Source organism: Panthera pardus, unplaced genomic scaffold (genome assembly GCF_024362965.1).
Source record: "Panthera pardus isolate Hobbes unplaced genomic scaffold, ASM2436296v1 HiC_scaffold_17, whole genome shotgun sequence".
In the NCBI taxonomy this organism is placed as follows: domain Eukaryota; kingdom Metazoa; phylum Chordata; class Mammalia; order Carnivora; family Felidae; genus Panthera; species Panthera pardus.
In genome coordinates this window covers 135,017,902-135,029,183 of record NW_026526732.1, presented here as the reverse complement: position 1 = coordinate 135,029,183, position 11,282 = coordinate 135,017,902, and the positions used below count along the sequence as shown (strand labels likewise).

Sequence of the window (11,282 nt, the reverse complement as noted above, 5' to 3'; positions counted from 1 at the left end):
TATGGCTTCACATTATCCAGCATACTACAGTCTATAATCTTATCTAATTTTCTTATCTCTCCATGAGGTCAGGGATTTCTCATTCTGAAGGGGGTTTGGTATTGTTCGGTTTTTTGTTGTTGTTGTTTTGTTTTGTTTTTTTTCTCCCTCACTGCTTTATCACCAGCACCTAGGACAGTACCGCGCAACGCGTTAGGCACTCAAGAAATACTGGTTTGTCAAATGAATGAGTGACAACTGTAGTCAACAAAATGATCAGCGTTTTTTTTTTTTTTTAATGTTTTTAATGTTTATTTATTTTTGAGAGAGAGAGAGATTGTGAGTGGGGGATGGCCGGAGAGAGAGGGAGACACAGAATCTGATGCAGGCTCCAGGCTCTGAGCTGTCAGCACAGAACCCGATGGGGGGCTTGAACTCACAAACAGTGAGATCAGACCTGAGCTGAAGTTGGATGCTTAACTGACTGAGCCACCCAGGCGCCCCTAAAATGATCAGCTTTTTGACACTATTTAGCATTTCGGTGAGTGACACCAGAGCCATGGACACCTGAAGCCAGTTTTTCCAACCAAAAGAGTTTTTCCAACTCTTACTCTGTCGTAAGAGTTAACCAGGGCTTAGTTTACAACGGGTCAAATGCACCACGCGTTTCTTATATTAGGGTTTGCCAGGGTCCAGGATGGTTATAAGGTTGGGATGTTAAGCCAGCCAAATATTCCAAGGGGAGCCAAAGCATGAATGGACAAAGCCCTTGTACAGGGTAGTTCCAGCTGGAGGGCTGTGTCACTCTCTAGGGAGAAAGGCCTCTAGCTGCTCGGAAAAGACTTCGTGGAGAGTGGGCTGGACACTGTTAGGTTGGCTCCCAATAGAGCTGCTCCTCAAGGCTCCCATCCAAGAACCCTCAATGTAGTGGGTTCACATCTGCCCCTTTTCCTCCTCCTCCTCCGTGCTCTACAACCAGAGTCCTCTCAACTCTGCTCCCCTTCAGGAACGTGTTGCTACCCTCCAATGGAAGGGTAGATAAGACCTATTTGTCTTTATTGCACTGTGAGCAAGGCAGACCCTGGTAACTCTGTGGCCTCCCTACAACCAGAAGGAAAATTGACCCCACCCAGCCACTAGAAGAATCTTCTGAAAATCTTCACCCCTTTGTTATCATCCTATGGCATATCTAACACTCTTTGGTTTCCATAAATGCTGGTTCATGAATTAATGATCTATTACTAATGTCTCCGGTCAATATAGAGCATTTATTTATTCCAGAGTTCTCTGCAAGACTGCGCGCATTATACCTTGTCGGTAATTAGATTATGCCCTAGGGATCTGTGGGTAAACCTAAGCCTGTCTCAAATGTCATGTTTCAGAATCCGAAGTATAAAAATCCATAATTGGCTGGCTTCTTAAGAACAAAGAGAATGATAGCTTGTCTGCTCCAAGAAGGATACGCGAGAGGAACACAAACAAAGAATTGTTGTATAGGGAAATGAGATTTTAAAATGACCCGAGAAAAGCTGATGGTCTGGTGCACGTGAGTGAACCCTGCTAGTATGAAAACCTAGCTAGGAACATGGCTAATCAATGCATATGCAAATGCTCTCAGGAAAGCCCTCTGAAACTAGTGTGAGCTCTCTCTGGATGCTGGAGAATTGTGAAGATAATCACCTGTGACACTCAGCCTTTCCTTGAGACACAATTTTGAACAACTGACCTTATTTCTGAGCTGAGTGGATGCCAAAATTGAATTTCTGCTCAGCTGGAACCAAATTCACTCCCAGCCATCTCTCAAGTGAGTTGGCAACACTTGCTTTGAATTCTTTGTCCCACTTATGCAGAATTAATTTGGAGTCATTTTGAAGTCTTTCCCGTTTGGACCGGGCAGTGCCGAGGAAGAAGTGTGGTGTCCATCGGGTCTCATATTAACCTCTTTGTCTATGTGTCTGCTTGGCTTTCTATTAACTTTGGAGGCTTGTTCACTTAACATGGTGAACAAGGCTCCTCTAGGGTTCACCTGAATTCCACAAATATTTGTGGAGTAATCACCCCAGGTCGGGTACTTTGAAACACGCTGGGGTGGCAGGGCTGGGGTTTACAGACAGTGTCATGCAGGAAAGGATCTAAACTCTGGAGTCAGACTCTGGCTTCTAATCCTGGCTCCACCCGCAGACCCGCGGCCGGGGGTAGGTAATGAACAAGTTACATGCGCACCACAAGCCTTTGATCCCTCAGCTGTGCAATCGGGGTGACGATCCCAAATTGGAAGACATTGTGAACAAATTCAAAACAGCGTAAAACAGAATAGCGAACAGCCCTAAATGCAACACGTAATAAAATGAGCTGTGACTTTATATCTTCAGTGCATTGTTAATCCCTAATCTCTAGAAGCTGACACACTCAAGCAGAAGGGAGCAGAGGCCAAATGATGACATTCATATTAGCCAGGACAGGAAGGAGCAGAAGGAAGGGAAGCCCATGTGAAAACATACACTAAAGGACGTAAGTGCTGTGAGCGCCGGGAAAGCGCGTCCCAGTCCCCACCTGGAGGCCTCCTTCCCAACATTCACCCTCCAAGCCTCTCGCCACATAATTAGAAAATGTCTTCTTCTCTCTGTGGTGAGCATGCCTCATTTAAATTCCATTGCATTCCAGTCCAGTCACATGAGATCAACATATAAATTAAAAGCAGTTTGAATCTCTGAGATGAGATGTAATTTTTGACTTTTCTACTTGAGGGAACAGAACAGCATCATTGTTACTCTACTGAATAAAAAAGATTTTTTAAAAAATGTAAAAATTTAAAAAAATTAAAAAAAAAAATCTTCGAGCCCCCCTCCATGCTCCCATGGATGGTAAGGGGAAAGGACAGAGAAAATCATGCCTAAAGTTTGACTGAGGAGTAGTCTGCTTTATTAATAAAATTTCTCCCCATTGGTATAATTTTATAATGCACCACCATGAGTCTTACTCTAGAGAGAGAGAGAGAGAGACAGAGAGAGAATATATATATATATATATAAAGTATATATATATATATATATATATATATATATATATATATGATAGTAAGGGCGCCTAGGGGTTTCATTTGGTCAAGCATCCGACTCTTGGTTTTGCTCAGGACACGATCTCATGGTAGGTGGGTTCCAGCCCCGCAACCAGGCTCCATGCTGACGCTGTGGAACCTGCTTGGGATTCTGTCTCCCTCTCTCCTGGCTCCTCCCCTACTTACTCTCTACCTCTCTCTCTCAAGAATAATAAACATTAAAAACAGAAGCCTTTAGGGGTGCCCGGGTGGCTCAGTCGGTTAAGCGTCCGACTTCAGCTCAGGTCATGATCTCACGGTCCGGGAGTTTGAGCCCCGTGTCGGGCTCTGTGCTGACCGCTCAGAGCCTGGAGCCTGTTTCGGATTCTGTGTCTCCCTCTCTCTCTGACCCTCCCCTGTTCATGCTCTGTCTCTCTCTGTCTCAAAAATAAATAAACGTTAAAATAAATAAATAAATAAAACAAAAGCCTTTAAAAACTAGCAATATATATCTGTATATGTGATACTGTATATGTGCATGCATGTATATGTGATCGTATAATAACATAGCCAACTATTGTCAATGGACAACCTCTACAGTGTAACCTTTGGCCCACGTGAAGTCCCTTAAGGTCAGTGACCCTCTAAATGTAAAAACAGTACACGTGAAACCCCACTTATGGTTTGTTCAGAGCTCCAGGAAAACAGGTGACCTGTGAGTGAAACAGGTATTTAAGGCATCGACTATCCTCCACAAGTGAGCATTTCTGGGTTTCTGACTTGAAGATGTGGATATTTTCCACCTTTTGATTCCAAACTGCCTTATTCTTGTCTCCCACGGCGAGGCACACACCCTGCGAACCGGGCCCCCTCACCCAAGAAAAACACCCTCGACAGGCCGCCTCCTCTTCATCTCACCTGGCGCTTGTGCATCTCAGCTTGTGCATCTTTCCCTGACATCGGCACGTTGACATGCACACAAATGGCCACGTCACTGAAGCTCCCAAACTGTCTATTAAAAACTAATTCTCCCTTAATTTAATAACACCAGTCTCTCTTTTAAGACCAGTTTCTGGCCAATAAAATGCTTGGGTCAAATGATTGTGTAATCAAATTCTTTCCCTGTCCTGCTAACACAGCTTGATGATTTTAATCAATGGCCGCTTTTAACTCCTTCATGCATTTTTGTTTTTCCCCTAAAGCATTTGTGATGCCAAGATTTCAAATAGAAATTTCCCCTTCCGGGCAGCTTTGGCAGACCACACCTTCCCCCCACCCCGCCCCTTCCAAGGTGAGCTTAGGTTGACTGTGATTTCATAATATCACTGATACAGTGTTCCCTTTTTAAGGAGGTGGATTAATTGAAGGTGTGGGGAAAGCTTAGATGTGTACAGGAGGAAGCGTTCTCTTTTTACACAATTATTGAGTAACTTGGGAGGCACTGCAGAAACTATTTACATCTCCTCTGTAAAATGAGGGGGCTGAATTGAATTTCCTTTGTGTCTCCTCCAGCTTTGGCAGATTGTGAGTCCACCAGGCCCTTGACTTTGAACTCCTGGGGAGCAGTCAACAAGAATTAATCATCCCTGCACTTCCAAAGCCTCTCCCGAGGTCTGGCACCCAGTCCGGCCTTCGATGTTAATAAATGAATTAATCACCTTGCCTTTTTACAGGCTCCACTCCAATTCATTCTGACTAGAGCAAGAATCATAGGTTGCCATTAATGGCTCACAATTCCGTTCCAAAGATCACAGAATCTTGAGTGTAAAATTTTCCTCTGTTTTGCGTTTTATTCTGTTGCTGGAGGGCGCAGGCACGTTTCCTACGTATGGACGTAGTGCTGACGCTTTCTCTCTAGATGGACCCGTTCGTTAGTCCCACACAACAAATATTCGCAGACACCTGCGAGGCAATAGTATTACAGTGCTGAACTACACACGGCTCTTTCTATCAAGGAACTTACAGTGCGATGAAGAAGTCAGACAAGTTAACATAAAACAAGTTCTATGAAGGCTAAGCACGGGTGCCGTGGGGACAAAAGAAGCTGACTGGGTCTGAGGACTTCAGGGAAGGTTTCCCAAAGGAAATCATAAACAAACTCAGAACTTTCAGCTCAATAGGAGTTAGCAGAGTGCATGTGGTGGGGAGGATGGATGGCATTGAAGGCAGTGAGCGTGACAGGTTGCTGAATTGGTCTTTATTTACAGGCAGCAAAGGACCCTGGAAGAAAGTTCAAGCAGGGACTTGACATGATCTAAACTGTATCTTGGAAAGATGTTTCTAGCTGAAGTTAGAAAATTGGAAAGGGACGAGACCAGGGGCCAACGGCATAAGAAGGCTTTTAGGGGGGGCACTGAAGATAAAGTGGATGGCAGTGGACATGAAGAGAATTCAGTGGATTCTGGCTATATTGAGAAAGGTGGATGTACATGTGTGCGTGTTGGAGGGCGAGGAGAAAAAGACAAGTCAAGCCCGGTTTTTGCTTGGAGAAACTGGGTGGACGGGGTGTCATTCACTGAGATCAGAAACATCTTCTAAAGCAACAGTACTTTGGGAGGCAAGAGAAGTGATGATGAATTCCATAGGGCGGCCAAGGGATAGTCAAGATGAGATGCCCAGCAGTCAGTGGATTAGATGGGTCTAGATCTCAAGAGAGAGTTTGGGGGTGGAATATATACAACTGATAGCCATCGACATGTCGACAGAAACTGAAGCTATTAGAATGAATGTCTTGAGGAGGAGAAGAGCGGCTGGGGAACCTTAAGAAATACTTTAAAGTCATTCAAATACTTTGCTCACTGATTATTGTCACCTGCTTGGTCCCTATTGCAAAGACACCGTTTGACTCTAAGTCTTAAAAAATCTGGCCAGTCACTTTCCATTGTGGTCCCAACTTGGAGCTCTGTGGAGGACGGTGCCAAGCTCTAGGCACTTCAGATGTCTCCCATAAATTGTCAATTGCTCACCCAAAAGAATTCGCAAATATTGCTTGGTCATATGAGTGCGGAGAACAGGAAATATTACTATGAAACACGTGGGAGCTAAAACGTGTTCCTGAGTTTAATGCAAGAATGTTCTTATTGATTATATCAAACACTAGAGACGGAAGATACAGTATGAAAACAATTCATCTAGGGCAGAGATTCCTTGTGTCTGTCACTAAACTGTTCCTGGGGGGGGGGGGGGGTTGCGGGTAGGGCAGAGGCGGCACAATTCTCTGCTTTTACCATCTTCCCAAATCACAGACACAGTTTAATCAAGGAAGAGGAGAAGACGGCGGCTGTGATGTAACAGCCAAAGTGATGTCCACAAAGAACCACAACCAAAAACAGCACTTACACCCCTGGTAACAAACTGAAATCAAAAGCTTTTGGCATAATCCTTGAGTCGCATATGTATGATGTCTCAGTGGTCGTAAATGTGGGTCTCGGAGGCATTTTAGTAAACAGGGTTAGGCAGAAATTCATAGCCAAGCAAATAATAATTCCTTTCACCATTTTATGAAACCCTGGGGAGATTGAAGTTACTTTTTATTTTAGTTTGTTTTGTTTCACGTAATCTGAAGTATTCCAGCGCCATTTAAGATCCCATCTGTTGAGAATTTCAAAGGTTTTGTCAACTTTGCAACAAATATTTTGATGTTCTAAGGAGCTTAAATCAGATAAGAGATTCCGGGGAATACAGAACCATCCAAAAATTGTTATCCCAAAAGATTTAGTTATTTTCTTAATCATGCATCTGCTACAAACTCATATTTTAAAGAGCTAACTTTTTGCGGGCAATCCAGTTCTGAGGATATAATGAATCCCTAAGATTAGACATCCTGGTAAAAATAGACATGTGGATTAGTGGCAAATAATAGGGTGCCGAAAATGGAATCATATATCCTGCTGAAAAACTTCTCCAAGTGTTGAACTCTTTGAACTTTAACAGGAATGTGGGCATTGCACATTGGTCCAATGATTTTGTAAATAAAAATCCATCACTCTTAATTTTCTTTGTAGAGGGATGTTCTAAGTAAAATGAATCTCTACTTTTTTTTTTTTTTTTTTTTGGTCTAATACTGGACGTTTCTTATATTTCAAACACTTAACATTTATCAACACATCCAATCCTCACAGCCATACAAAGTAGGCACCATTATCAGTCCCATTTTCCAGATGAGTAACCTGAGAGACAGAAATGCCGATCAATTTCCCCAAAGCTGCATAGGTAATAACTAGTAGTATTTAGATTCTGACTTTAAAGTCCTCATGCTGAGTCACTGGCATCCTAGAGGCAACAGTTCCCCCTGCGTTGTCCCCCACAGGACACACACATCAGTGTCACCTGGGGAGCTTGTTTAAAACTCCCAGCCCCTGGGGAAAACGACCTCTCCGTGCTCTACCTCACGGGGGCGGGGGGGGGGGGGGGGTCCCACCTTCCCTTTTCCTTCTGAAGCCTGTGGATATCATATGCCAACATGTCTCAGATTTGGGCTCATTAGAATCACCTTTAGAGTTTGTTAAAAATGCAGGTTCCAGATATTAACTTTTTCAAGTTTATTTCTTCCCTTTAAGTAATCTCTACATCGGACGTGGGGCTCGAACTCATGACCCTGAGATCAAGAGTCACATGCTCTTCCGACTGAGCCAGCCAGACGCTCCTAATTTTTTTTTAAACCTTTATGGTTATAATGATGGAAAACTTCCAGTTTTCCTGTTTCTTCAAGAAATGTACATTTTCTCCTATTCTGTGTTTAATCCTGCGGCTGTAGGGCACACACACACATATACCAAGTGTATATGCAGTGCTGACACTTTTGCTTGAGGGGAACTCATTCATGCGTCCATGCAACAAATATTTGCAGAGCACATACTAGGCAGTGGTACTACGAGGCTCAACTACACCCAGCTCTTTCTTTCAAGGACCTTAGAGAGTAATAAAGCCATCAGACAAGGAGAGAGGTTTATTGGATCTTTCCACGGTTTACACCATCGCAAGAGTCCAGGTACGGAGGTTGGGATGGAGCCGGGGAGCTGGCTAAGTGCAGTAACATAGAAGTTTATCTTCATAGTGAAGGGAATTGCGTCTCTGAAGATGTTTTTCCTGCAGCTGTGGGATGAGGTAAAACAGAACAAGCGCCAAGAGGTCTGATTTCTCCGTAGGGGAGATATGCTCAGGTGCACCCCTGCTGAAGGCAGATCTACTGACCCCTGCAACATCGTGGCCGAAGTCTAAGGAGGCAGGAGGTCCGTGGAGCCGCGGCAGATGTCTGCTTGATGAATTAACAACCACTCTCTAGTTTCACGGTGATTTCGTCTTATCTCCACTATCGGCTTATTAGTTACCTTGTTTTTAAAATTCTGTTAGTGGTTGCTGCATGTACCTTTTGGCATCACAGTCTGCTTTCAGATAAAATATTACTACTTCAGGCACAGTGTGAGAACCTTATAGAACATTCCTTCCAATTCCTCTTCCCTGTCATTTGTGCTATATTTTCCCACATTCCTCTCGTACATGTATTATAAACTCCATTATACATCGTTGGCACGTTCGCTTTCAACAATCTACTATCTTTAAAGTCATTAAAACTCTCACTCCTCAAAATAAAGACAAAAAAATTGTCATTCTATTTTTCAAGGGGAAAAAGACTTTTCTTTTTATCCCTGTTTTTGCCATTTCTGGTGTTCTTCCTTCTTTTTGTCAGGTTTCCATCCGAAATTTCTGTCTGGATTCCTTCTGCCTGAAGACCTCCTTTGATATTTCTGTAGCACGAGTCAGCTGGCAGTTAATTCCCTCAGCTTTGGTTTGTCTGAAAATACTTGACTGCGCTTCCAGTTTTGAAAGTTGTTTTTATCACGTGTATCACTTCAAGTTGACAGTTTTTCTCCCAGGATGCCAGAGATATTGTTCTGTTGTCTTCCCGTTTGCTCACTTTGTTGAGTTGTTGGGTTTTATCCTTGCTCTCTGGGATGAATCTCCTCACGGTCTTCAAGATGGTCTCATTATCTTTGGTTCTCTGTGATTCAACTATGTTTCATCCAGATGTGGGTTTTGTTGGTTTGTTCATCTTTTACTTTTCAGCTGTTTTGGGTTTTCAAAATTTTTTTTTATGAAGTCAATTCTACCCCCAACAGGGGGCTTGAACTCTCGACCCCAAGATCAAAAGTGGCATGGCTCTACCTGAGCCAGCCAGCCGGGTGCCCCTATCTGTTCTTCTGTTTGTTTGTTTGTTTGTTTTTTACTTTACGTTTATTCAGTTTGGAGCTATCTGAGCTCCTTGGTTCTGGAGTTTGACATCTTTTACTGTTTTTGTAAAGTTTTGGCATTATCTTCCAAATATTGCTTCTGCCGTTCTCTCTCTCAATTCCTCTTTCCCCTCTTCTCCTCTTCTTTCTTCTGGGATTCTAATTATACATATATTAGACCATTTAACATTGTCCCACATGTCTTGGGACCTCTTTCCAGCTTTTTTTTTTTTTTTTTTTGCTTTTTCTTTTTTTCTCTTTGTATTTCCATTTGGGTCATGTCTACTGAACTATCTTCAAAGTTGCTGATTCTTTCTTCAACTCTATCATGTCCATGGATAAACCTGTCAAAGGAATTCCTTATCTCGGACATCACATTTGTTTTTATTTCTCACATTTCCGTGTGACTCTGTCTTACAGGTTTCTGATCTTAAATCATTCCATTGTTGTGGCAGATGGTTGTTTTTGCCTGCCCTAAATCCATTCCTTCTTTTTATTTCTTGTTTATATGCTGTGATTTTTGGTTGGTTTCTGTTTGTTTGTTCAGTTGTGCAGGTAGAGAGCAGACATGTATGGGTATAAATTAGTGGAGGCCTATACACATTAAAATTCTACTCTAAGCTACTCACATTTTATTGATTTTTTTTTTTTTTTTTTTTTTGGTGAAGACTTTTGGAAAAGCTCTTTGCTAATATCTTCTTAACATTTGATGAGTTATTTTTGGCTTTCCTAGAACTTTTTTTTTTTATTATTTTTTTTTAACATTTATTTTGAGACAGAGAGAGACAGAGCATGAATGGGGGAGGGTCAGAGAGAGGGAGACACAGAATCTGAAACAGGCTCCAGGCTCTGAGCTGTCAGCACAGAGCCCGACACGGGGCTCGAACTCATGGACCGTGAGATCATGACCTGAGCCGAAGTCGGACGCCCAACCGACTGAGCCACCCAGGCGCCCCTGGCTTTCCTAGAACTTTAAGGAAACACTTTAATCACTAAATACACCGAGTCTAAAATTCCTGGCCTGACATTTTTTCTTGCCAGTGTTATATTGGTAGTATCTGGCAGACCTTAAGAGATTCATATGCTTGTGTTATTCTGTACTCAATCGGGGTGATCGTTTTTCAATTATGAGATTGAATTTATATTTATTGAATTAATTTCACTTTTCCAATCACTGATGAGAAGAATTCCTGCCTGGTCTGAAATTCATGACATGTTTTTCAAGATTTCTTGGAAGACCTTGGCTGTGTGACATCCAGCATTTTAAATGTTCTCATTTCAGGGGCGCCTGGGTGGCGCAGTCGGTTAAGCGTCCGACTTCAGCCAGGTCACGATCTCACGGTCCGTGAGTTCGAGCCCTGCGTCAGGCTCTGGGCTGATGGCTCAGAGCCTGGAGCCTGTTTCCGATTTTGTGTCTTCCTCTCTCTCTGTCCCTCCCCCGTTCATGCTCTGTCTCTCTCTGTCCCAAAAATAAATAAACGTTGAAAAAAAAATTTTAAAAAAATGTTCTCATTTCAGAGAGTAGTTTTCAGAACGTAGTAGGTGAGGGGATGGGGCGAGGGGTCTGGTGATTACTTGTCTCATCTGTTTTGTCTGGGCTTCCGGGAAGGCAAGAGTCAGGACTGCTGAAAGTGAAGAGACGAGATTTGTGTACAGAGAGCTTGGGTAAGGGTGTGGGGAAAACTAGGAGAGAAGAAGGTAGCATGTCACCTGTCCCTCTGGGTGACGCCTCATGTACAACCTCTTTGATTGTATCTTTCTCCAGACTGTGAGCCCCTGTCTCCTAGCACTTTCTACAATTACATTTGTGTGTGTGTGTTTGATTAATTTTTGAGTTCTCCAGATACAAGTTCTGTGATTTTGTTCACTGCTTATTCTTAACCTCTGAAGTTGCGCCTGGCACATAGTAAACACTTTGCAGTTACTTGTTAGATGGATGGATGGATGGATGGATGGATGAGCCCCTAACTTATTCCTGCTAGAATCTGATACCAAAGAGAAATGCTTAAAACTGCAAATAGTGGAATATTGATAAT

General features: G+C 42.9%; 1 long non-coding RNA gene across 1 annotated transcript; it reads left to right on the top strand.

Annotated features, from left to right (window-relative positions):
* The first annotated feature begins 2,408 nt into the window (after positions 1-2,408).
* LOC109271812 (uncharacterized) lies at positions 2,409-4,678 on the top strand. The gene is made up of 2 exons (XR_002082131.2): positions 2,409-2,607; positions 4,529-4,678. It is a non-coding gene; the product is annotated as an uncharacterized LOC109271812 (long non-coding RNA).
* Positions 4,679-11,282: the final 6,604 nt, after the last annotated feature.